Below are 21694 nucleotides of genomic sequence, written 5' to 3'. Positions count from 1 at the left end.
CCGTTGTACTCCAGCCTGGGTGACAGAGCGAGACTCCATCTCAGAAAAAAAAAAAAAAAAGAAAGAAAGTCTCTTCAGGTCAGCCTGCCTGTGTGGGCAGAGGAGTGAAGGAGTGTGGAAAGGAATCTGGAGGGTCATAAAGAGGAAAGGGATTCTAGCTTTTACCTTAGATGTCAGATGGGTACATTGCGAAGACTTCGAATGTGACAAGTAGAAAGATTTCATAGGCTCAAGCTGTTCAACATCATTTCCCACATAAGAAAGTGGAAGCCCAGAGGGTGTTCATGCTGATCTGAGACCACACAGTAAGGTAGTGTCAGAGATGAGACAGGAGGAAGTGTGAACCCCCTAGTTCATTAGTCAATTGTTTCTTTGGAACACAGCATCTGATAAGTTACACAATAAGAATCTGAGTTTTAGTCTTACTGGTCATGCTGGCTGTGTTTGGTAACTGGTGAGATGCCCTGATGGGAGTCTGTTTGCAAGTGGTGGCTGACAGTCCTCCATGGAAGAGGTGCATCCTGAAGGGGGAAGCCGCGGACAATGATTTTACCCAGTGGTATGTGGATTGACATTATAGACATAGCACGGCAGTTGTTTGTTTGTTTCTTTCTTTTTCTTTCTTTTTTTTTTTTTAGACCAGGTCTCGCTCTATTTCCTAGGCTGGAATGCAGTGGTGCAATCACAGCTCACTGCAGCCTCGACCTCCCAGGCTCAAGCAATCCTCCCACTTTAACCTCCCAAGCGGCTGGGACTACAGGCACGTACCACCATATCTGGCTAATATCTTAAAAAAATTTTTTTTTTTTTTTGTAGAGACGAGGTCTTGCTATGTTTCCAGGTCTGGTCTCAAACTTCTGACTTCAGGTGATCCACCCGCCTCAGCCTCCCAAAGTGCTGGGATGACAGGCGTGAGCCACTGCGCCCAGCTGGCAGTTGTTTTTCAAGTCTGTTGTCCACCTGGGTTCCTGGACACCGTTTGAATGCTCTCCCACGGAGATCAGAGTGTGTGCGTGTGTGTGTGCGTGTGTGTGTGCGTGTGTGTGTGCGTGTGTGTCTGTGTGTGTGTTTTAAGGGGAGGAATCTACAGTAGAATCTGAAGGAGCTCTTTCACTCATCTCTGAGTCACACTGAACTCCAAGCAGCACTGCTGTGGATTCCCCATAAGGGAGCATAACAGAGAGATGGCTCTCCCACACCCCACTGCGTTTATTATTATCATTATTTTTTGAGATGGAGTCTCACTCTGTCGCTCGGGCTGGAGTGCAGTGGCACAATCTCGGCTCACTGCAACCTCTACCTCCTGGGTTCAAGTGGTTCTCCTGCCTCAGCCTCCTGAGTAGCTGGGACTACAGGCGCCCACAACCACACCCGGCTAATTTTTGTATTTTAATAGAGACAGGGTTTCACCATGTTGGCCAGGCTGGTCTCCAACTCCTGACCTCCGGTGATCCGCCCACCTCAGACTCCCAAAGTGTTGGGATTACAGGTGTGAGCCACTGTGCCCAGCACCCTGCTTTGTTTTAATTCTCTTTCACCCGATTTCCTTCTCTCTCTCTCTCTTTTTTTTTTTTTTTGAAAATTGAAGCAGTTGTGCAGTTTTTTGCAATGTTCAGACACTAATACTTATGATTCCTTATATCTCAGATCAAGCTGTGGGAAGGTCCGGGCAGGGAGTATGATAGCCAATGGTCTATGGAAGGAATGCACTCAGGGAAGTCAAATAAATGGTCTAAATTCCCACAGCTGGAAAGGGATGACCAAGCAGTAGGCTTGACTCTGAAGACCATGCCGTTTTGATTTTACCATATTGGGACTCTCTCCCTCTGCCAGCAGTTCTTTTTTCTGAGTCTTTTCCTATTCTTTTTCTCTCTCATCTCTCAACCCTTCCCTTCTTCACCTCCATCTTCCCCCATCCTCTAGATCTCTCTCTTTCTCTTTTTCCCCTCTTCCCACTCTTCTGAAAAGCCACAGCTTCTCTCTGTTCTAATATGCCTAAGACATCGTCCCAGGAACTTTCTTATGTGCTTCTTGACACCCAGAGTGACTGTACACAGGTGGGAAGAGAAGCTAACTGGTTGACTTTCTGCTACTTGTACCAGCCAAGGGGCTATTTGCAGACAGTACATAAAAATGACCAAGCACCATAAGACATTGAGCAATCTTTCCTTGCATCAATTAGATTCTGGCATCTGCTTACTGTTTAATTATCTTTTGACTGAGGAAATGGAAAAGTTGACAAATAGTTTAACCCAACAAGAGTCAGGTTCCTTATTTTTCCCGCTTTGTGAGCATGTTTTTAGAACACCGATCTGCCAACATCTCCTAGTTTCTCTGGGGCACTGGCAAAAAATACAGACAAATATTTATGTTCCATGAACTCAAGATGGTTTTCATATTGTTTTCATGTTTAACTGATTTCAAATGAACGACAATGGCTCTTCATGTGGTTACAAGAATTTGCCATTAATTTTCACTTGAAATTGGATGCAGCCGGTATACATGCCTACACCGTATTCTAGTTCTTAACGATTTGTCTTCCAAAAATATAGGCTGCTTCCCACCGGCTGATTGGCACAGCAGCTTAGTGAGGGCATTGATCTCCTATTACATGTTAACAAAAATTAAATTGAGAATATCACCCTATTTCAGAGTGCTTTGCATGTAGCATTTGAGGCAGGCGGCTGGGACATTGAATGAAAAGCCTAGGGGAGGCAGGTTCAGCATGCCACCCTTTCCTGGTCGTGAAGATGCCAGCTCCAGCTCCAAGCAGGTGACAAGGCTGGGTGGTCAGGGGACAAGGGAGTGGGGTTCGAGGTCTCAGAGCATTTTTAAAAACTTCCGTTGTCTTTGTAGCTTGGATTTTGGGAGCACCAGGGTAATGTTCTAAATCTCTTTGGGAGGTTTAAAGTCTTCCCTCCCTTGGTCTAAAATGTTGAAGTGGGTGGTGGAACAGAGAGGTGACATGAAGATGAGAGCTGAGCCAGAGGAATAGGATTCTTCATCTTTGGGGACGTCATTTAATTTTGGAAACACTCAGTTTCTGTTTAATCAGTGTAACCATATAATTTGTTGAACACTTTTGAAGGGGTGAGTGTTAAATTGGATAACATATTGGGAAAATGGGCTTAAACTGGAGATAAGGTCGACCTATGAATAAAGAAGAGATTAGGCCACATAGTGGGGGTGAGGGGTGGTAAGTAGGTTTCATACCCATGGTAATTACAAAAGAGTAATCAGGCTTTCTGGACTGCATTGTGGAGGGGATGGTGCAGCTGCTCTTAAGCACCGTGGAAGAGTTTCCTGATTGATTAGCAATGTCTGCTCTGGTCTCTGGGAAGGATAGCTGCACCCTTACAGGTATTCACCATTCCTGGATTGGGTGTCTTCAAGAGCCTTTTCAATTCTATTTTTGTAATAAGAATAACTGAGAAGTGAATGAAGCCTACCTTCTTACTTAAATGTACTGGAGGTTGAGACCTGGAAAGCCAGACTGAGAGGCCTATGGCAGTGCCTTTCCAGCTGAATGTGTATACTTCAAAATTGTCAAAATGCAGATTCTGAATCAGAGGTCTGGGCTAAGGCCCAATAGCCTCAATTTCTGTTGAGTTCCCAGGTGATACCGATGCTGCTGGTCTGTGGGTCACACTTTGAGCAACAAAGACCTAAGGCAGCATCCTGAACCTGGGCCAATGCCCTTTCACTGCAGGCTCAAAGCCTGCAGAAGAACCTGTATATATGCTACTTTCCAAAGATTTTTTTTCCGCAGGTCATTTAAGTGATTCCTCCAGACAGCCTTTTAATGTTTGATAGATTATTTCCTGTCCCCATCACCCATTTTTTTTTTTTCCTAAATGTGCTTTTCAGGTGCAGCAGGTTTCAGTGCCTAGCCCAAGGGCTATAAATGGCAGAGTTGGGACTCACATTTAAGACTTTTCCTTCCCCAGGTGGCCCTTTGAGCACCTAAGTGGCAGGCCTAATTATAGAGGTAATGTTTTGAGTGCCCTCAGCTCAAATGGGGCAGCTTTTGGAGCAGTGCCAAGGGATTGTACTGATGCTAAATATGCCTTCATATCACATCAGAAAGCCTAAGCTTGCCTTGTGACTCCCCAGCACCACCATTTCAGCCAGTCATTAAGGCAGGCAGACAACATCTTACAGTCCTGGGTTCGTGGGAGCCTTCTTTGTTCTTATGAGGGTTTTAGAGCCAGAATGACCTGGATCAGAATCTTTCCATGTCATTTGACCTTGAGCAAGTTACTTAATCTCCCCAAATTAAAGTCCCTTCACCTGTAAAAAGGCATGTTCTTGCTGGGTGCGGTGGCTCACACCTGTAATCCCAGCACTTCGGGAGGCTGAGGTGGGCGGATCATGAGATCAGGAGTTTTAGACCAGCCTAACCAACATGGTGAAACCCCCTCTCTACTACTAAAAATGTGACAATTAGCTGGGCGTGGTGGTACGCACCTGTAATCCCAGCTACTCAGGAGGCTGAGGCAGGAGAATTGCTCAAACCCAGGAGGTGGAGGTTGCAGGGAGCTGAGATCGCACCACTGCACTCCAGCCTTAGCGACAGAGGGAGACGCCGTCTCAAAAAAACAAAACAAAACAAAACAAAAGCACATTCTTGCCTTTCAGCATTGTTGGGAAGATGAAAATAAACAATGTAGTAAAATGCATGGCGCAGCGCATAGCAAAGATGGAACATTTCGTTTCTCCCCTTTGCCCTTCAGAAGAACTGTAATGCCTTACTGTTGCTATTCACTGTACAAATACAGTGTAACTATCTCACATTTTTCTTGGCACAGTGGTGTACCCCACAATAATGGGTTCAACCTTTAGGTAGTGCCTTCCCTGTATACAATAAAATAGAAAACTGTATTTCATTACCAAATATCATTCTTTCATTATATAACACACAAATAACTATTTAAACAAACTTCAAAACTTATACTCTAAAACATGTCAGCACCAAAAGCTATGCAGGCAACACAGACATATTTGAAAATTAGAAGTAAACTTAAAATGTCTCCGTTGTGATTGGGCATTAGCAAAATCACCAATCAGTTTCGCAGCTTCTGCTGCCATGTTTCCACAGCGAGTGGTGTTAATTCTGTTACACGTTGTTGTCACAGAGTGTTCCTTAAATAGTTTTTAATTGGTTTTAATTTGGAGAAAAAATGTTATGCTGAAGATACAGGGGCAGGGATTGTCAAAAATAAAATTAACAGATAACATTCTACGGAAAAACTTGGAGACATGCTGTGTCATTGTATACTCTGTTAGCAAATGTATGGATGCTTTTCATTTTGTCAGTTTCACATGTTAATGATTTTCACAGAGCAGTAAGTTAATTGGTAGTGCTTCCAATGGATCCCTGGAATCTTTCGTTTTCACCTCCTGTGCATTCTTCACAGCGGACTTTTCATCCACATGAATTAATTAGGATGGTGGAAAAAAATGCCATCAAGTCAGCAGTTGTATTTAACCCTGAAATCTTAGGCCTATTTAGGTAATCAGTGTTATCAATTATTCATGAAAAAAGGTAAGCAAATATAAAATCCTTCTTTTAAAAAAATCTGCTGGAGCTCAAAGTACTGCCATCCTGATACTCAGCAAATCAACAGGTGGAGGCAGATGATGTAAATGATGCAAAAATCTTTTCATTATTATGGTATCTTGGCAAAATTTTAGTCAAAGCAGTCTCTTTTTTTTTAATTTGGAGAATATAGTCAGATTTTTTTCACCTATCTTTTAAGATATTAGCATAGTTCTATATGTATAAATGCATAATTCTATTAAAGAATTATGCATCGCTTCAGCTAAGGGAGCAACAGCCGCTCTGACAGCTCTGACTTTGCAAATGCCAGCCAAGCGCCCACATTCTCTTGGCTATAAAGGCAGCAGAGGTCAATATGCTTTCCCAGGAGTCATCAAGTATTGCCAAGGAATAGCCCCAATTTCATTGCATATCACATTTCAGGCATGCCGTACTCTGTTCAAATGGCATCTGGTGTAAAATATGTATTAGAAATCGCTTTTTCCCAAAATTGAGAAGATCTGAATTATGCAGGGGGAAAACTGACAAGTACAGAGATACTGTGATGTGTCTGCACTTATGTATATGTAGTATGTCCTTGCATTTGCTTAGCCAATAGGGTACTAAGAGGTGGGATTTGAATGTTCCTGTCTAACAGACAGAGTATGTATTTATTAATAGTTCTCCATAGGCCACTGGCTACAGAAGAGATGTACTCGAATATTAATGATATTCTCATTTGATTGTCATGGAAGCCAGAGTGGAATTCTATTCAAGTGCAGTTTTTATTTATACTCCAATGGTGTCATGTGATTTAAAAATGAGTTGCCTACATGATAGCCACAGCTAGTACTATAGAAGCTTTAAACTTTCAAGGGCTCCTAGTAACCCATGGCCCTGAAACAGTGCACCATCCCAGCTTGACGTGGGTTCCTTAGTTTCCAACTTTCACAATTATCAACTGGGTGATCAAGGCCTCCACAGCCTGGTCCCAGCTTCAGCCCAGATCCCCACCTAACAAAGCCCCTCCCCAGCCCCACTGTGCTGGCCCTCCTGAGCAAGGCTTCTGTCTTCAGCCACTGCTCCTGCAGCCTCGTGTCTGTTGTTCAGGTTTTCTCTGCTCCTCTGCCTGTATCAATCCTGCTCATCCTTTAAGACACAGTGTAGACCCTGTATCAGTCAGTGTCCTGGCAAGAAACAGCTGATGCATCAGAAAGGGGTTGGAAGAGAGTTAAGGAGGGATGCTTTATAAGGAAATGGCCAGGGCACAACAAGAGCAACATGAGCTGTTGTAGCACCCTGGGACAACTACAGTGGGGAGCTGCTACTGTCCCTAGGTTGGAAAAGGTGAGACGAGGGAGCTTTTACTGAAACCACAGAAGGCCCACAGCTGTAAGTGAGGACTGCCTGGTGGGAGTCATGGCCTTCGCTGGAGGAAACTGTTCATTGCTCACCCTCAGCTAGGCAGAGTAGAAGCAAGAGGAGTGCAAACCCTACTCTTTCCTCTTGCTGCGCATCCCCTGCTGCCCATCAACTGTGGCCAAACCCAACTCGGAGAGGGAGGACAAGAAGCCCCCCCCGCGGCCCTTATAGGTCAGCCTCCCAGCCAGAGCAGGGTGGAGAGGGACGGAGCCTGGATTGGGAGGGGACCCCTCTGCCTTCTCCCAGGAGCACCCTGATGAATCCAGCCCATAGAGGCCTCTCTTCTCTGAAGCCCAGAGCACTTCTGGTTTGAATGCACACTCGGCCTGTCTAGCTGTGATGTGTCTTCATGTTGTGCCGCAAGGTCGTTGCTCTCTTGCATTTTCAGTTTGCCTTATGCTCCCCACTGACTATGGAAGCTCCTTGAAGCAGGGGTCTTCACTTATTCTCTTTGTGTTTCTCATATGGAAACAAGTAAATACCTGGAATGTCTTGCTTGTGTCAGTTTGGAACATATTGTTCCTTTGTTGCCACTCCACCCCACCCCCAACCCAAACACACACCTCCAGGGCACCAGGACCTGTGCCTGGTGGATTATTCTTGGTAGAAGGGTGGGTATTGAGATAAGGGTGAAGAAGCCGGGGGTCCTGGCCCTGGTTTGGGGAGTTTTCAGCAGATGCAATAGGAAGCCAGAGCACAGGGTCAAACAGAGAGAAGTCGAGGACCAGACCTAGGAGGAGCTGGGTGAGGTGGGCAGAAAGTGTCCCCAAAGCAAAAGTGGAGGGAGACAGAGACTGACATGGGATATCAGTTGGGAGTACAGGGCCAGGGGACCCAGACAAGTGAGTTACCACTAATGAAACACTGGAACTGACGGGGAGGGGCTCAGATTTCATGGTTAAACAGGGTGCCAACGGTAGTCTAGCCCTGTACTGTCCAATATGTCAGCCATTAGTTACATGTGGCTATTTAAATTTAAATTAACTAAAATTTCATAAAATTAAAAATTCAGTTTCTCAGGCACACTAGCTACATTTCAAGTGCTCTACTGTGTTGGCCAATGTGGATGCAGGCATTTCCACCATTGCAGAATCTCCTACTGGACAGCCTGGTCCAGAGCTTCCTAGAGACCTTAGGGTCCTAACAATGCTAAAAACCTACCTGTTTGTTTGATTTGACCTGGTCTTATCTGTCTTGATATCAAATATACCTAGCTCCCAATCTTCACTTTACTAGTGAATAATTGTGTGATGAGTCCCCAAACCTCAGCTTTCTCTTCTAGGAAATGAGGCGAATGACAAAGAACTAACTGAATTGAGAATTTGAAGGTGTCTTGAATGGCCATAGATACAAAGGAGGAGCTCTGTAATAAATATTAGTTCCCAACCTCCTGACTACCACGACAACGATACGAACCAGCACTTACTGAGAGCTTGTTCAGCTGGCACTGAGCTGAACAGTGATCGCCTTATGCAATTCTCATAGTAATTCTGTAAGAAGATACTATCACTGTTCCCATTTTACAGATGAGACAATGAAGCCACAATAAGATTAAAACAGTTGCTCAATGTCATACAGTGGTGGAGCCAAGCTTCTTTATATTTGATTAAAAACTGTCAAACATTGTTCTCTGCTGTTTCCTGTAATATCTTATCTTCCCACTTAGGCCATTAAAAACATCTTAGGCTTCATTTGAATCTTGCAGTGTGCGTGACGCGGGCCTGGACTGATGCTCAGTTGCTAACTGGCATATCAGTTTTGATAAATTTTAATAAAATATTTAAACTTTCTTCAGCGCTGATTATTGACTTTAATATTTAAGTGCATACTCACCAATGAGGATCTTGACAACCAATCCAATAGTGTTCAATTTCCATCTTTAATTTGGTGCATTACTTGCAGAAGGCTTTAGATCCTGGAGATTTTAGAACCACCATGCTCTTGGGTGTTGAAGGAAAAGGCTGGTTCCTGTTTGGCGGACTCTAGAAACAGAAAGAAAGTAATGGAACACTGCCTGGGTTTGACTGTAAGCAGCCTTAAGTTGGAATCTAGTGTGCCTTTGGTTATTTATACTCTTGGAATTTCAGTTTCTTTACCTGAAAGAGACAATGTCCTACTTCTCCTGGGGGTAGTCTCGAAGACTGAATGGCTCTATAAAACTTCACCCAGTGCCTGGAGCACAGATGCTCTCAGCAGACATACTCTTGTCCCCACCCCAGAAAGCTTCCAGGTCATTCTGATCTCTCTGGTGAAAGGGAAGGATCTCTTATTGTCTGAACCACAGGTATTTAAAGAAGCTAAAACTGTGTGTCCAGGAAATTATGCTGATTATATTAATTTCTACCTTGATTGTTACATAACGCATAGATTAACTAGAACTGCAGAGGGATGGGGAGATGCTAAAGTGACCTCCTAGTCTCCCCCAGCACTGGGCTCTGGGCTGCCTACCTCCCTGCCTGACATGGGTGGCCCTAGTGCCCATCGGGCCTTCTTACCAGGTCCTGGCTGAAGATATGAGGGAGGCCTAAGGAATTCCTGGTCTGGAACTGAGATGGTTTAACGGAAAAACATATGAGAACCTGTGTAATATTGGGGTGTGGGAGAGGTGATAGGGCTGAGAGGCACTGAAGGCAGTGACTCATGGTAGTTCTGCAGCCTGAGGTTGTTAGGTGGCATCAACCTGGAAAGAAACCTGGGGCTCACCACCCTTTCCCAGCCGCCCCCTATGTCAATTTCTCAGCAGGTTGCTGTCTATTTCCATGGGGAGACATTTCTGTTATTTCCTCTGGTGAATTCCAGCATGAACTAGTCTCTCCCTGGGTTGTTATTTGGGGCTTGGGGGGCGGGGATTCTGAGCACCCCTGGGTGGGAGTCACCATGTTGTCTGAAGACACCACGTGACTAAGTGTTAGACTCAGCGACCTCAGGTCCAAGAAGGTTGGGGTGTGGCACTTTGGTATGGAAATTACTAATTTTAGAGTCAGAGTCCCCTGGGTTCCAGCCTTAGCTCAGTCATTTGGAAGCTGTGCCTCACTGAGCAGTTACTTCACCTCTGTGACATTTTTGGAACACCAGCTTTGTATTGGGGTTTTCACAGGAGTTATGTCTTCTAATTCTCACAACCAGCCTGATGTAAGGGATGTTATTCCTACCTCACAGATGATGAAAAACTGAGCCTTCAAGAAGTGAAGTAACTTCCTTCCTTCCTTCCTTCCTTCCTTCCTTCCTTCCTTCCTTCCTTCCTTCCTTCCTTCCTTCCCTCCTTCCCTCCCTCCTGACTTCCTGACTTTCTTCCTCCCTTTCTCTCTCTCTCTCTCCCTTCCTGCTTGCCTGTCTTCCCACCTTTCTGCCATCTTCCCTCCCTCTTCTCCCATTCTTGATCATTCCCGCTCTTTCTTTCAAACATGTTTTCAGTGCCTGCTAGTTTCACCTACATGATCATCTTTAAATATATTTTTGAGTTCAAAGACACCTACTTGAACTGCTTTCCAGCCGCCATCTGGGACGTGCTCCTTTGGGTCCAGACCAGCTCTCTTCTCCCAAGGGAAGAGGAACGGCTCTCACAGAGGAGCTCCCTTCTTCCACAGAATCAGATGCTGCCCTCGTGGCCAGTTGGGTTCCCACCCACCTGATTCTGGAGCCCTGGACCAGAGCTCTACGTTCACCATGGGAAGATACCTTGTGATAAGCCACTTCTGAAGGCATGGCTTAACTCAGGATGCAGGTGGACAGTGGGGCACTGCCAGGCTTGGCCACCACGCAGATCCCCTTGGACCAGGAGATCAAGGTTTCAGGCTCCGTCGAGGACATGAAACAAGGCAATGGAGAGGAACAAAACAGGAGACCTAAAAAGCAAGTATTCCTGTCCCTTGTCCAGACTTTGGAAACATTTTGTCTTGAGAAAAATATGACTTACAGAGTGGACTTGGGGAGGGGGCTGCAAAGCCAGGTCGGGGAGCTTGGTAAATACCAGAGAGTGAGCTTGGTGGGAGACTCTGTTCTTCTAGCTCTGAAATGACTGTGGGAACACGAAAATGATATTGTTTTTAATCATCTACCAGCACATGGGAGGAGAGAAAGTTCTGGGGTTTCCCTCTCTCTCCTTTCTTCCTGAATTGAAGAAAAGCTGGGCCATTTGTCCTGCTCTGGTTTCCAATACTGTCTCCTGGGTCCTTAGGAGGTGCTAAGCAGAGTGGTCAGTACACACAGAGGGTGTTATTCCAGCCTCAGGTCATGCTAATGGGAACTAGAAACCAAGTCTTACCCAAAGCAGAATGAAATGCACACCTCACATCATCATCGTATGGTTTGTTTTCAAAGAAAAACCTTTATGCCTCCTTCCTTCCTTCCTTCCTTCCTTCCTTCCTTCCTTCCTTCCTTCCTTCCTTCCTTCCTTCCTTTTCTTTCTTTCTTTCTTTCTTTCTTTCTTTCTTTCTTTCTTTCTTTCTTTCTTTCTTTCTTTCTTTCTTTCTTTCTTTCTTTCTTTCTTTCTTTCTTTATCTTTCTTTTCTTTCCTTCCTTCCTCTCTCTCTCTCCCTCTATCTCTCTCTTCTTTCTTCCTTTCTTCTTTTTTTTTTCGATAGAGACCGGCTCTCAATGTGTTGCCCAGGCTGGTTTCAAACTCCTGACTTCAACCAATCCTCCTGCCTCAACCTCCCACAGTGCCGAGATTACAGGAGTGAGTCACCATTCCTGGCCTAGAATTTTCTTTTGTCAGCACCCCATTTTCCAACAACCTCCAGTTATGTTGGCCAAAGGCCAGAATCTGCTTCTGAAAGCTCCTGCTTCATCTAAAGCCTCGGCTCTTGCCCGTCTCCCTTGACCTCTATGTTGTTAATGTAATAATTGCTTATTCTTAGAGTTATGGGCTCTGGCCCAGTGTGGAGGGGCCAGAGGCTGACTGAAAAGCAGGCCCAGAGAGAGGAAGAAATTCATTTACCCAAGGTCACAGAGCTTTCAGCAGAGCTGGGACAGACATCCTCTGACTCCCAGGCCGGGGCACTTTCCTCCAGGGCTCCTTACCCAACCATGAGTTGTTCTTCAGTGACCCCGGGCACCTTTGCAGCTCCAAACATCACCACCAAGAGCTGCCTTGACTTTTCAGACCTTATCAAGAACAATAACAACAAAAAAACATGAAAAAGAAAAAGCAACAAAAACAAAAAGTAATAAAACCCTCCACCATTCCCCAGCCCTGACCCAGGACGCCTTCATTGCATAAATCAGTGGTGAGGTTTCCCCATAGCCTGGTCTGACCAGGGTCATTTTGCAAGGGAAAGAGGCATGTTTTGGGATTGCACCCCACCCTGTGTGTTTGTAGGTGCTGTCGGTTTGCACATTTACACTAGAATGTCTTCAAGAGCACCAACCGTGCTATCTGTTTTTCTCAGGCTGTTTTCATTAAGGCTGTGGCCTCCCAGGCAGAGCCCAGGGACTTAATTACGGCACCCAAAGGTTATCTCCCCAAACTAAATTTCATCTAATGTCAGGCAGCTGGAGCCAACCCCGCCAGCTGTCTTACTAATAGCTCAGACCTTGCCTCCCGTCCCTCTGCTTGGAAATGAGGCTGGCTGGGTCACCTCTGTACCCACACTTACTGCCTGCAATGCTTTGTGAGGGGAGTTGCCTGCTCGTGGCTCTTGCACACCTCCTCCTGGAATGACAATAAAGGCTTCAGTGATTGAGGGCAGATATTTCCGTATTCACCTTCATATCCCCAGCACCTAGACCAGATCCAGCGCAGAGCACAGGAAAGGTCTGTCAAATGACCATGTATTTCTATATATTTCTGTTTTACTCAGGTTGGTCAACTCCTCGGCTCTTGAGCCTGCCTTTGGCCTCTGCACTTTAGCTCACGTTGTTCTGTCTGCCTAAAATGCCTTTCTACCTCCTTTCTACTGCTCAGAATCTTGTCACCTTTCAAGGACCAATTCCACCCCCTCCTAGGGGTGCACTTCTTAAGAAAAAGGGTTGGGCTCATTTATGCACCTATCCCTATGTAGAAGTGTTCAGCACATGTCTGTAGCATGAATGAATAAATGAATGAATGAAACTCTGATTTCTCCCGCCACCCCCTCCAGGTTTCTGAGCCCTTCTCAGAAATCCCCCAGCCCGTGGCACTCTCTTCTACTCATTGGGCTGACCTCCCAGTGGTGCCTCTTGACTCTTTGTCATCATCCGGCTCAGCATCCCCTACTGTGATTGGCTATCTTGGGGAAATCTTTCTCTCTGTCTTCTAACACTATTTGCCTTATTTTCTCCCATCTAAACTAAGTCCAAGGGAAGTGCTACATGAGGGGATATACGGCACGCTGGCCCAGGTCATGTACAGGGGGCCACCTGGGGTGGGGACAAATGGGTAAAATCATGGGTCCAGGGAGGAAAGAAGTCAGGTCCTGGAGATATGCTGGGATGCGGGGCAGGGAACGTGCTCTCAGGCACACACCACAGGCTTTAGAGCTCAAGTCAGAGATATTTTCCACCCAGAAGGTGCAGTGTTCCCTAAGGGCTAGCATTGGCAGAAAAGGACTGCTGAGCCAATGACCATGGTTGTCAGAAACTCAGATCCTAAGGCAAAGATGGCGGCTCACAGCAAGAATTGGTTGCTCTGTGCTGGGACTGTGTGCTCTTGACCAACAGGAATAGGCAGTGGCCAGAGGCCTGCAGGTGAATCCTGTTACTAAAGCAGCCAGCGGCATTTCAGGCTCTTCAAAGGCTGGGTGCATGTCACCACTTCATCTCAGTGTTTGTCCAAGTCCCATTGCATCAGAATTTATGGCATGGGACCTACGAACTCTCACCTTTAACAAGTTTCCAATGTCCTGTTTAGATGCACTAAAATTTCACGACCACTGCCTCCTGTTTCTCTGAGTTTTCACATACCACAGTTCATGGTTGGACAACATAAATATTTCATCTTATAAGTCACAAGGGGTCTTCCCTGTCCCTTGAGATCCAGGTAAGATTGGCTCAGATCCCCAAATTCCTCCTCCATGGAGATCCAAGGACCCCAAGATTTCTGAGCCTCTCCAGAAGCTACACATTCAATTGGCTCTGGCTGCCTCAGACTCTTGCTTTCACACTTACTATCTTCATCCCACACCTCACGGCCCCAGATGGGAAGCTCAGCCGCTTCTCATTTTCCACATAACAATCTGCTGGCGCAAAGCATTCGTGGGTGAGGCAGATTTATTTGAAGATACGGGGTGGGGCGGGGGTGGGGATGAAGGAAGGATTTACATCACTGCAATGCAAACAACTTCAAGTTGAACATGAGGTGTTCCCATTCTTAAAATGCCCTTCTGGCCACTCCACTGCTGGGTTCTTCTCTATGGCCTTTTGCTCCAGGCAGCTACAGCTTTGCACCATCTTGCTACTCCCCAGTCCCTGCCTTCTCTGATTCTTTCTCCCATTTCCCCATTTCTTTCCTTGTTTCCTACAGAGGAGGTTGGCCTTTGCCCCACGGCCTTGGCTGCAGCACGCATCACATGCCTCCACACCTCCCCATCTTCTCTTGAAGATCTCTCTCCAGATAGAGACCATTTCCTCCCTAGAGGAATCCTTGTACTATCCGTAGGTGAGAACGCTTCACCTCATTACCTGGATGTGGAGTGTTGAAGTTGGAAGGGATCCCGGAGATCATGAGTCAAACTCCAGTGAAACAGTCACTGGCCCAGTCTCCGGCAGGTGGGAGGCAGGGTGAAAGCTAGAACATGGGTCTCTGGCTCGCATGCTAGGGCTCCTCTTGATTAATTGATTCCAGGAGTAACTCAGGCTACCAAGACCCTCTTACAAATGTAGCAAGGCTTTGGGGCAAGACCATATTGTCCACTTAGGCTATCCAATAACACCTGTTGGCATTTCTTCATCACCTCACCCTGACTCAGAAGTTAATTCTCATAAGCATAGTCCTACCTCTGCACAGGTCTTGGGGCAAGGGCCAGCCGGGATTCCAGCTCTACTTTTACCATCAACATGCAGCTTGATCTTGGCCGTGAATTGTCTTCTCTTTGGGGCTCAGTTTACCCACTGTTAAAAAGAGGCCTGTTTTTGACTCTGTCCTAGCAATTTGTAGAACTGTTTCGGGAGCCTTCAAGGCGTGATGCACATGATCCAAGCATATGTGTGGGACTGGTGGAGTAGGGATTCAGCCCCTACTATAATCAGCGGCAGCTCTCCTTACATCTCTTCTAATGACTGGGGTTCATAAGGGCTTCTAATCAAACTAAGATTTCTATTGCTTACAAAGTACTTAAAAACCTCTGGTCTAGCTGACATTTGGGGTCCACAGCTCTACTGACCTAGGAGCTTCATGACTGAGGCAAAGCAGGCTGTCCCTGCAGGGTTCCACACGGCTGCACCTTCCACGTGGCGCCACTTATGAGCAAGTGGGAACATCCATCACGAGGCACTGGGGACAGCTGGGCAGGCGGGCGGGTCCCCATTGTGGAGGCTGTTTTGGGGACTTTCTGAGTATTGGTAAGTGTGAATCAGGCCCCAGATTTTCCATTTCCTCTGCCCATTGCTCTTTCAGAAGAGTGTGTAAGTGTATGCTTCAGCAAAATGCAGGTGCTGAAAGTTCCACGCGTCCAAAGAGGGTGTGGGAGAGAGCAGAGGGCTGGGCCCAGGTGGGCACCGGGCATTTCCACTGTGGGTGGTACCCTGAGGGTAAACAGCCTGTCCCGCCTGCATCCCGTCTGAGGGTCCGCTTCCTCATCAGCTTATGCACTCTGGGGCTCTTACATGTCTCTTTTTCTTGAGCGTCTGAGATTCGAAGCAGCCAAGGCTTGCGTGGTGGCCCCAGTGTTAAGAGAGGGCTGCTGTGCCAGCCAAGATGGCCCTGGTCCCTACATACGTGCAGATGCAAGCCTGGCCCGCTATTGACTTCCTTTGACCTCATTCAAAGATTAAATACAACAATGTGTATGTGCTATGTGTTCAGAGTATGCCCAATGCTCTCTTAACCATGATCTCATTTGGCCTCACACAAATCTGAGAGGGAGGCACAGCAGGGGACACTGTGATGCCATGTGAGATGCACATGTGGGATGGAACCAGGTCTTTGGGCTGTAAGGCCAGCGCTCTTTGCTTTCCACTGTGGCACCACCCAACTTAGCCTGTGTCCTTGGCTTCATTTTTTATTTCTCCATCATTAAGAAGGGAAGCATTACTAAAAATGTTTCCTTGGCATTTCTTACCCAGTCTCAATTATTAAAACGACAGCTTAAGGATTTGTTCCTGCGGTCATTCACATATTCACTCACTCTCTGAATCACTTGTTTATACACTCTCATTTATTCATTCATTCAAGCCCTTGTTGAATGCTTACTATGTGCTCAGCTGATGGTGGGCATCAAGGAACACAAAGAATGCTGAGTCAAGATTCCTGACTTTGAGAAACTTGTCACACTCTCGTTGAGGGGCAATGGAAAGGGGTGTCCTACATGGTTTCTCAGTCACAGAGGATCCAGTTTTATTTGTTCTTACTATTAAATGTTAATAGATACTGCTTATTATATGGCTTTCCAAAGTCCCAGATATGTTCTGGTTGGGAAAATGCTGGGCTAGGTGAGTTTTAGGTGCCCCGCAGTGCTGGAATCCCATTGCTCTTTAGGAGCTTAGAGAAAGGAGGGTACTGATAGATGAGGTGGCCAAGGAAGGGTTCCTAGAAGAGGTGTGAGTTGAACTCAGCTTGGGAGGTTGTGGGGGATTTGTGAACATAAAGAGGAGAGGAGCAGAGGCCTAGTATGGCAGGAGGGGCAGGAGTGAAGTCCCGTGCATGTTCAGCAGCTCTGGATAGGCAGCCAGGCCAGGTCTGTGTGTGCATGCATGCACGTGTGTGTGCATGTGTGTGCGTGCATGTGTGTGCATATATGCATGTGTGTGCATATATGCATGTGCATGTGTGTGCATGCCTGTGTGTGCATGCATGTGTGTGTACGTGTGTGTGTGTTGGGGGGAGGTAAGCATGGGAGCAGGACAAAGAGGAGGGTTGTGGGCTTGGGAGGGCAAGGTTTATGTGCAGGAGGCTGTGGAAGCACCTGCCTCTGGTCCTTTTGCCTATGACTATCTGTCTTTGTGTCAGTTGCATCTGATGTGTGAGGGGACAGCCACTCTCAGCAAATTTCCCTCTAACTTTAACAAGAAACATGGACTTTGCTCGTTGTGTGGGTGAAGCACAAGCAAAAAATTTTTTTCTTTCCCTCCTTTTTAATTGATTTTTCTTATAGGGAAGTGAGAGGGAGCAACAATGAACTGTGAGTGGAAAAAGAGAAGGAAGGAAAAGGTAGAAGAGAAGGAGAGAGGGGAGAGAAAGGAGGACAAAGGTAGTAGAGAATGGTAAGGAATGGTAAAGAAAGATAAAAGTTAAAAAAGAAGAAAGAAAAGCAAATGGTTAGAGAAGAGATGGAGTTAAAGGGAGGCTGGAGGGGAGAGAAGAGGGGAAGAAAAAGAAAGAGGAAAGAGGAAAAGGAAGAGAGGGAAGAGAAAAAAGGGGACCAGAAGAAGAGAAAACAGAGGAATATAAAGAATAAGAAAGGCCAATGTCAGTGTCTCAATTCTCTCTAGAGCTTTGGCTAATTTTTTTTGCCAAAAATACTTGGGATAAATACCTGGATTCCTCAGAACCCGAATGCCCTGGAGGACCAAATTTACAGGGTTAATTACACAATAAACTGCCTTTCCAGATGGCTGTTTCCGCATCTGCAGAGAGGAAAAGGAGCGGCTGCCTGGGGTCTCCTTTCTCCTCGGCCTCCGGTGGCTGTGCATTGCCATGTGCACCATCTCCACATGGATCAGAACCTCTCACAGGCTCTCTCCCTAACAAGCAGTGTCATAGGTGGTGATGGCAGCAGTTGTCATAGTAATGCCTCTCTCTGTCTTCCCACTGACATGACCATTCTTTTTTTTTTTTTTTTTTTTGTTGAGACAGAGTCTCGCTTTGTCGCCCAGACTGGAGTGCAGTGGCCGGATCTCAGCTCACTGCAAGCTCCGCCTCCCGGGTTCACGCCATTCTCCTGCCTCAGCCTCCCGAGTAGCTGGGACTACAGACGCCCGCCACCTCGCCCGGCTAGGTTTTTGTATTTTTTAGTAGAGACGGGGTTTCACCGTGTTAACAGGATGGTCTCGATCTCCTGACCTTGTGATCCGCCCGTCTCGGCCTCCCAAAGTGCTGGGATTACAGGCTTGAGCCACCGCGCCCGGCCGACATGACCATTCTTAAGAAAACAACGTCACACACACACACACACCCCTCTCTCAAAAAACTTGAGATAGAAGGTATTTGTCTAACCTGATAAAGAAAACCTATTTTAAAATAGGAATAAGACAAAGATATCTTCTACCAACAATCTCTTTTTAAACATTTTCCTGAAAATTCTAGTCAATGCAAAATTTCATCAAGTAAGGGGAAAAAAGGACCTTAACTACTGAAAATAAGAGAGAACTATTATTGGTTTTAGGTTATATAATCACATATGCAGAAAACAAGATGAATCAGTAGAAAAACCCTTAGCTTGGTATCGTGACCAAATAAATAGTAACCCTAAAAATCTCAGGGTCCCATATGGTTTAGTCTCAGCACAGAGTTGTACTAAAAGGAAACCTAAGTTGGACTCCAGAAACCTGGAAGGTTCATGTGAACTTTTAGGGCAGGCTTTCTTAAAAAGGCTTGTCATATCCGGAGGTTTTACATATCCCACGACATAGAAAGATTTCCAGAAATTCTCTCTAGATGTTCTTTTCTCTCTCCAAAACTACACACTCAGGGCAGAGGCTAATATGCGGTCACTTCTCTGTTCAGGTGGTTCTTCCATTGCTGCCATCTCCCCTCCCACCCATATTTTCTCCTTCACTGGTGGACCCCACTGCCCTGAATCCCATCAGACATCCTTGTGACCTTTTGGTTGTCTCCCCACCCACACTGAGGAAAGGACTGAACCCTTGGGGACTATAGCTTTTCTTTCTCTTTCTGTCTCTCTTTGACCAATTTTTGTTTTTTGTTTTGTTTTGGAGACAGATTTTCACTCTTGTCACCCAGGCTGGAGTGCAGTGAAACGATTTTGGCTCACTGCAACCTCCACCTCCCAGGTTCAAGCGATTCTGCTGCCTCAGCCTCCCAAGTAGCTGGGATTACAGGTGCCCTCCACCACACCTGGCTAATTTTTGTTTTTTTGTAGATATGGGGTTTCAGCATATTGGCCAGGCTGGTCTCAAACTCCTGACCTCAGGTGATCCACCAGCCTCAGCTTCCCAAAGTGCTGGAATTACATGTGTGAGCCATTGCACCCAACCTCTCTTTGACCAATTTTCTTGTGAATTATCACTTGGAACATTGCTAGTGAATATATTCTCCTCTCTGATACACAAGATAAATACACAAAAATCAATCACTTTCTTATGGACCCACAATAACTAGTGTGAAGAGAAAAGCAAACAAAAACATAATCTACCCATGAACAATTCTCAGTGAGAAATGTGTAAAGCTTTCATAAAGAAAGTGACAAAACTTTATGAGTTTTGTGTAAGAGAAGACCTGTATAAGTGGAGAAATATGACAGGTTCTTGGTTGGGGAAAAGGAACAACAAAAGATGGTAGTTTTTCCTGAATTAATATGTAAGTCTAGCAAAACCTCAATGGAAACTTTTCATAATTTATCAGAACAACTTTACAATTAATCTGGAAGAATGACAAGTTAAAAATAGCTCAGACATTTTTGAAAGAACACAAAAGACAGGATTTCCTTTAACATAGATTAGAATATATTTTAAAGCTACAGCAACTGTCCAGCAAGGTACTGGCTCAAGAACAAGTCAGCATCAGTGGCACATAATTGACCTCTTACTATAGATACGAGAGCAAAATGAAATAAAAAGAAGCATTGCAAATCCATGGGAAAGTGTTGGATTAACAAATGCTGTTGAGAAAATTGACTACTTGGAAGCCAATCTTTTTAGATCTTAACCTTTTTCTCAAGCAAATTCCAAGCAAATTATAGCATTAAGTATTAAAAAACCACATAGCAAAATATGAAAATTTAAGTGAATATTTAAATGATCTTAAAGTGGGTAATACCTATCTAACTTAAGAGCAATTGGAGAAATCACAAAGGAAATTGTCAGTAGAATTACCTACACAGAGCTCTAAATGTATATATTTTAAAAAGAAACTACAAAAATAAAAAGGTAAATGACAAATTGGGAAAAATGTTTGCAACAGGCATGGTGAAAGGCTAATAGCCTTAAGATACAAAGAGTTCTAACAAAGTCTAAAGAAAAAAAAGACTAACATCCCAGCAAAAAAAAAACTGGCAGAGAACATTCACAAAATAAGACATACAGATGGCTAACATATGAGAAAATGTTTAATTTTACCATTAGCCAAAGAAATGCAAAATAGAACAATAATAAAATCCCATTTTCACTTGTCCAATTGTTAAGATTGGTGATAATGATGATGATGATACGTGTTAGCAACTGGGTGATGATATTGAAACATAAATTGGCACAACCTGTCTGGAAGAATTTAAACAGTTTTCATATTTTTGGACTCCATTGTCCTACTTCTAGGAACCCATAGTAAGAAAACAGGGGCAATGAGATCAGGATGTTCATGACAGCATTATTTATCAGACCTAAATATTGGAAATAATAATTAAATATGTAACAAATGAGGATTGATAAAATAGAGTATATTTATGTTGTAGAAAACATTTTTAAAGCATATATTCAAATAATATTTAATACCATGGGAATGTGCTTGCAAAGGATTGTTAAGCTTTAAAAAAACATAATCAAATCTCTCTCTGTGTGTGTGTGTGTGTGTGTGTGTGTGTGTGCATATGTATGTGTGCTGAATCTCAATTTTCTGCTCTTCTGTAGGTAGTGAGGAGAGCCAGAGTTAATATGATCTGTTATTTACCTTCATACCCTCAGTCCCCTCTCCTGTGAAATGGGATCATAATGATTGACTCTCAAGGCTATGTGAGAATGAAATGAGACCACTTACATGAACAGGATGTAGGTCTAATCTTTCATGCATCTGTGTCTTCCCTATTCAAGGAAGTTGGATTTTCCTAAGGGCAGGAACTGTGTGACTCCTTGACCTGTAAAAGAAAGTGTTGTACTGGGTGTTCATTAGGATCTAAAGTTAAGCTTTAAAGTTCTGGGACCATGTTGAGTTCCAGCCTTGACTCTACCTCATGCTTCTTGCGTGACTTTAGGCAACTCACCATCTGCCCATAGGCTCCAGTTCCTTGGGATCAGATGAGAAAATGGCTATGCTCCCTTCAAGAGCTAACAGGATGTGATTCTCTTTTAACCTCACAGTTAAAAGTCACAGCCATCTCATAGTTTGTCTGGGTCAGGGATGGGATCGCAGGGTTCTCAGGCTGGGCTACTGCCCATGGACAGATGGATTGACCAGTGGAAGGATGCAGTAATGATGCTCACATGTGACAGCAGGGGTCTTCATCTGTTTTGTCCACTTCTGTGTCGCCAGTGCCTAGAGCCGGGTCTGGCTTCTGGTGAATGCTCAGCACTCATTGACTGAATGAAGAATGAATGGAAAGATGGACTGATGGACAGGCTGCCTGCAAGACAGGCTGTGTGACTGACTTGAGATAGTGTCGTCAGGACCTCCTCCACTGGCCTTGGAGCCATTAAGGAGGGAAGGAGAGAGGTGAAGGTAAAGGAGAGAGACCTCCTGCATCATCCTTGTCTTCCTTGGACAGCCTG

The 21694-nt window shown here is 45.1% G+C and overlaps 1 long non-coding RNA gene across 1 annotated transcript in view; it reads left to right on the top strand.

Annotated features, from left to right (window-relative positions):
- The window catches only part of LOC139364127 (uncharacterized), a 101165-nt gene that overhangs the window by 20169 nt on the left and 59302 nt on the right, over positions 1–21694 (top strand). The window contains exons 3-4 of the long non-coding RNA XR_011625420.1: positions 2653–2773; positions 14403–14537. This is a non-coding gene — a long non-coding RNA (uncharacterized lncRNA). The remainder of the gene's footprint in view (positions 1–2652; positions 2774–14402; positions 14538–21694) is intronic.

The sequence above is a fragment of the Macaca nemestrina genome, chromosome 7, assembly GCF_043159975.1.
Source record: "Macaca nemestrina isolate mMacNem1 chromosome 7, mMacNem.hap1, whole genome shotgun sequence".
NCBI classification, from domain to species: Eukaryota; Metazoa; Chordata; class Mammalia; order Primates; family Cercopithecidae; genus Macaca; species Macaca nemestrina.
This window is presented reverse-complemented; position numbering and strand designations above follow the sequence as displayed.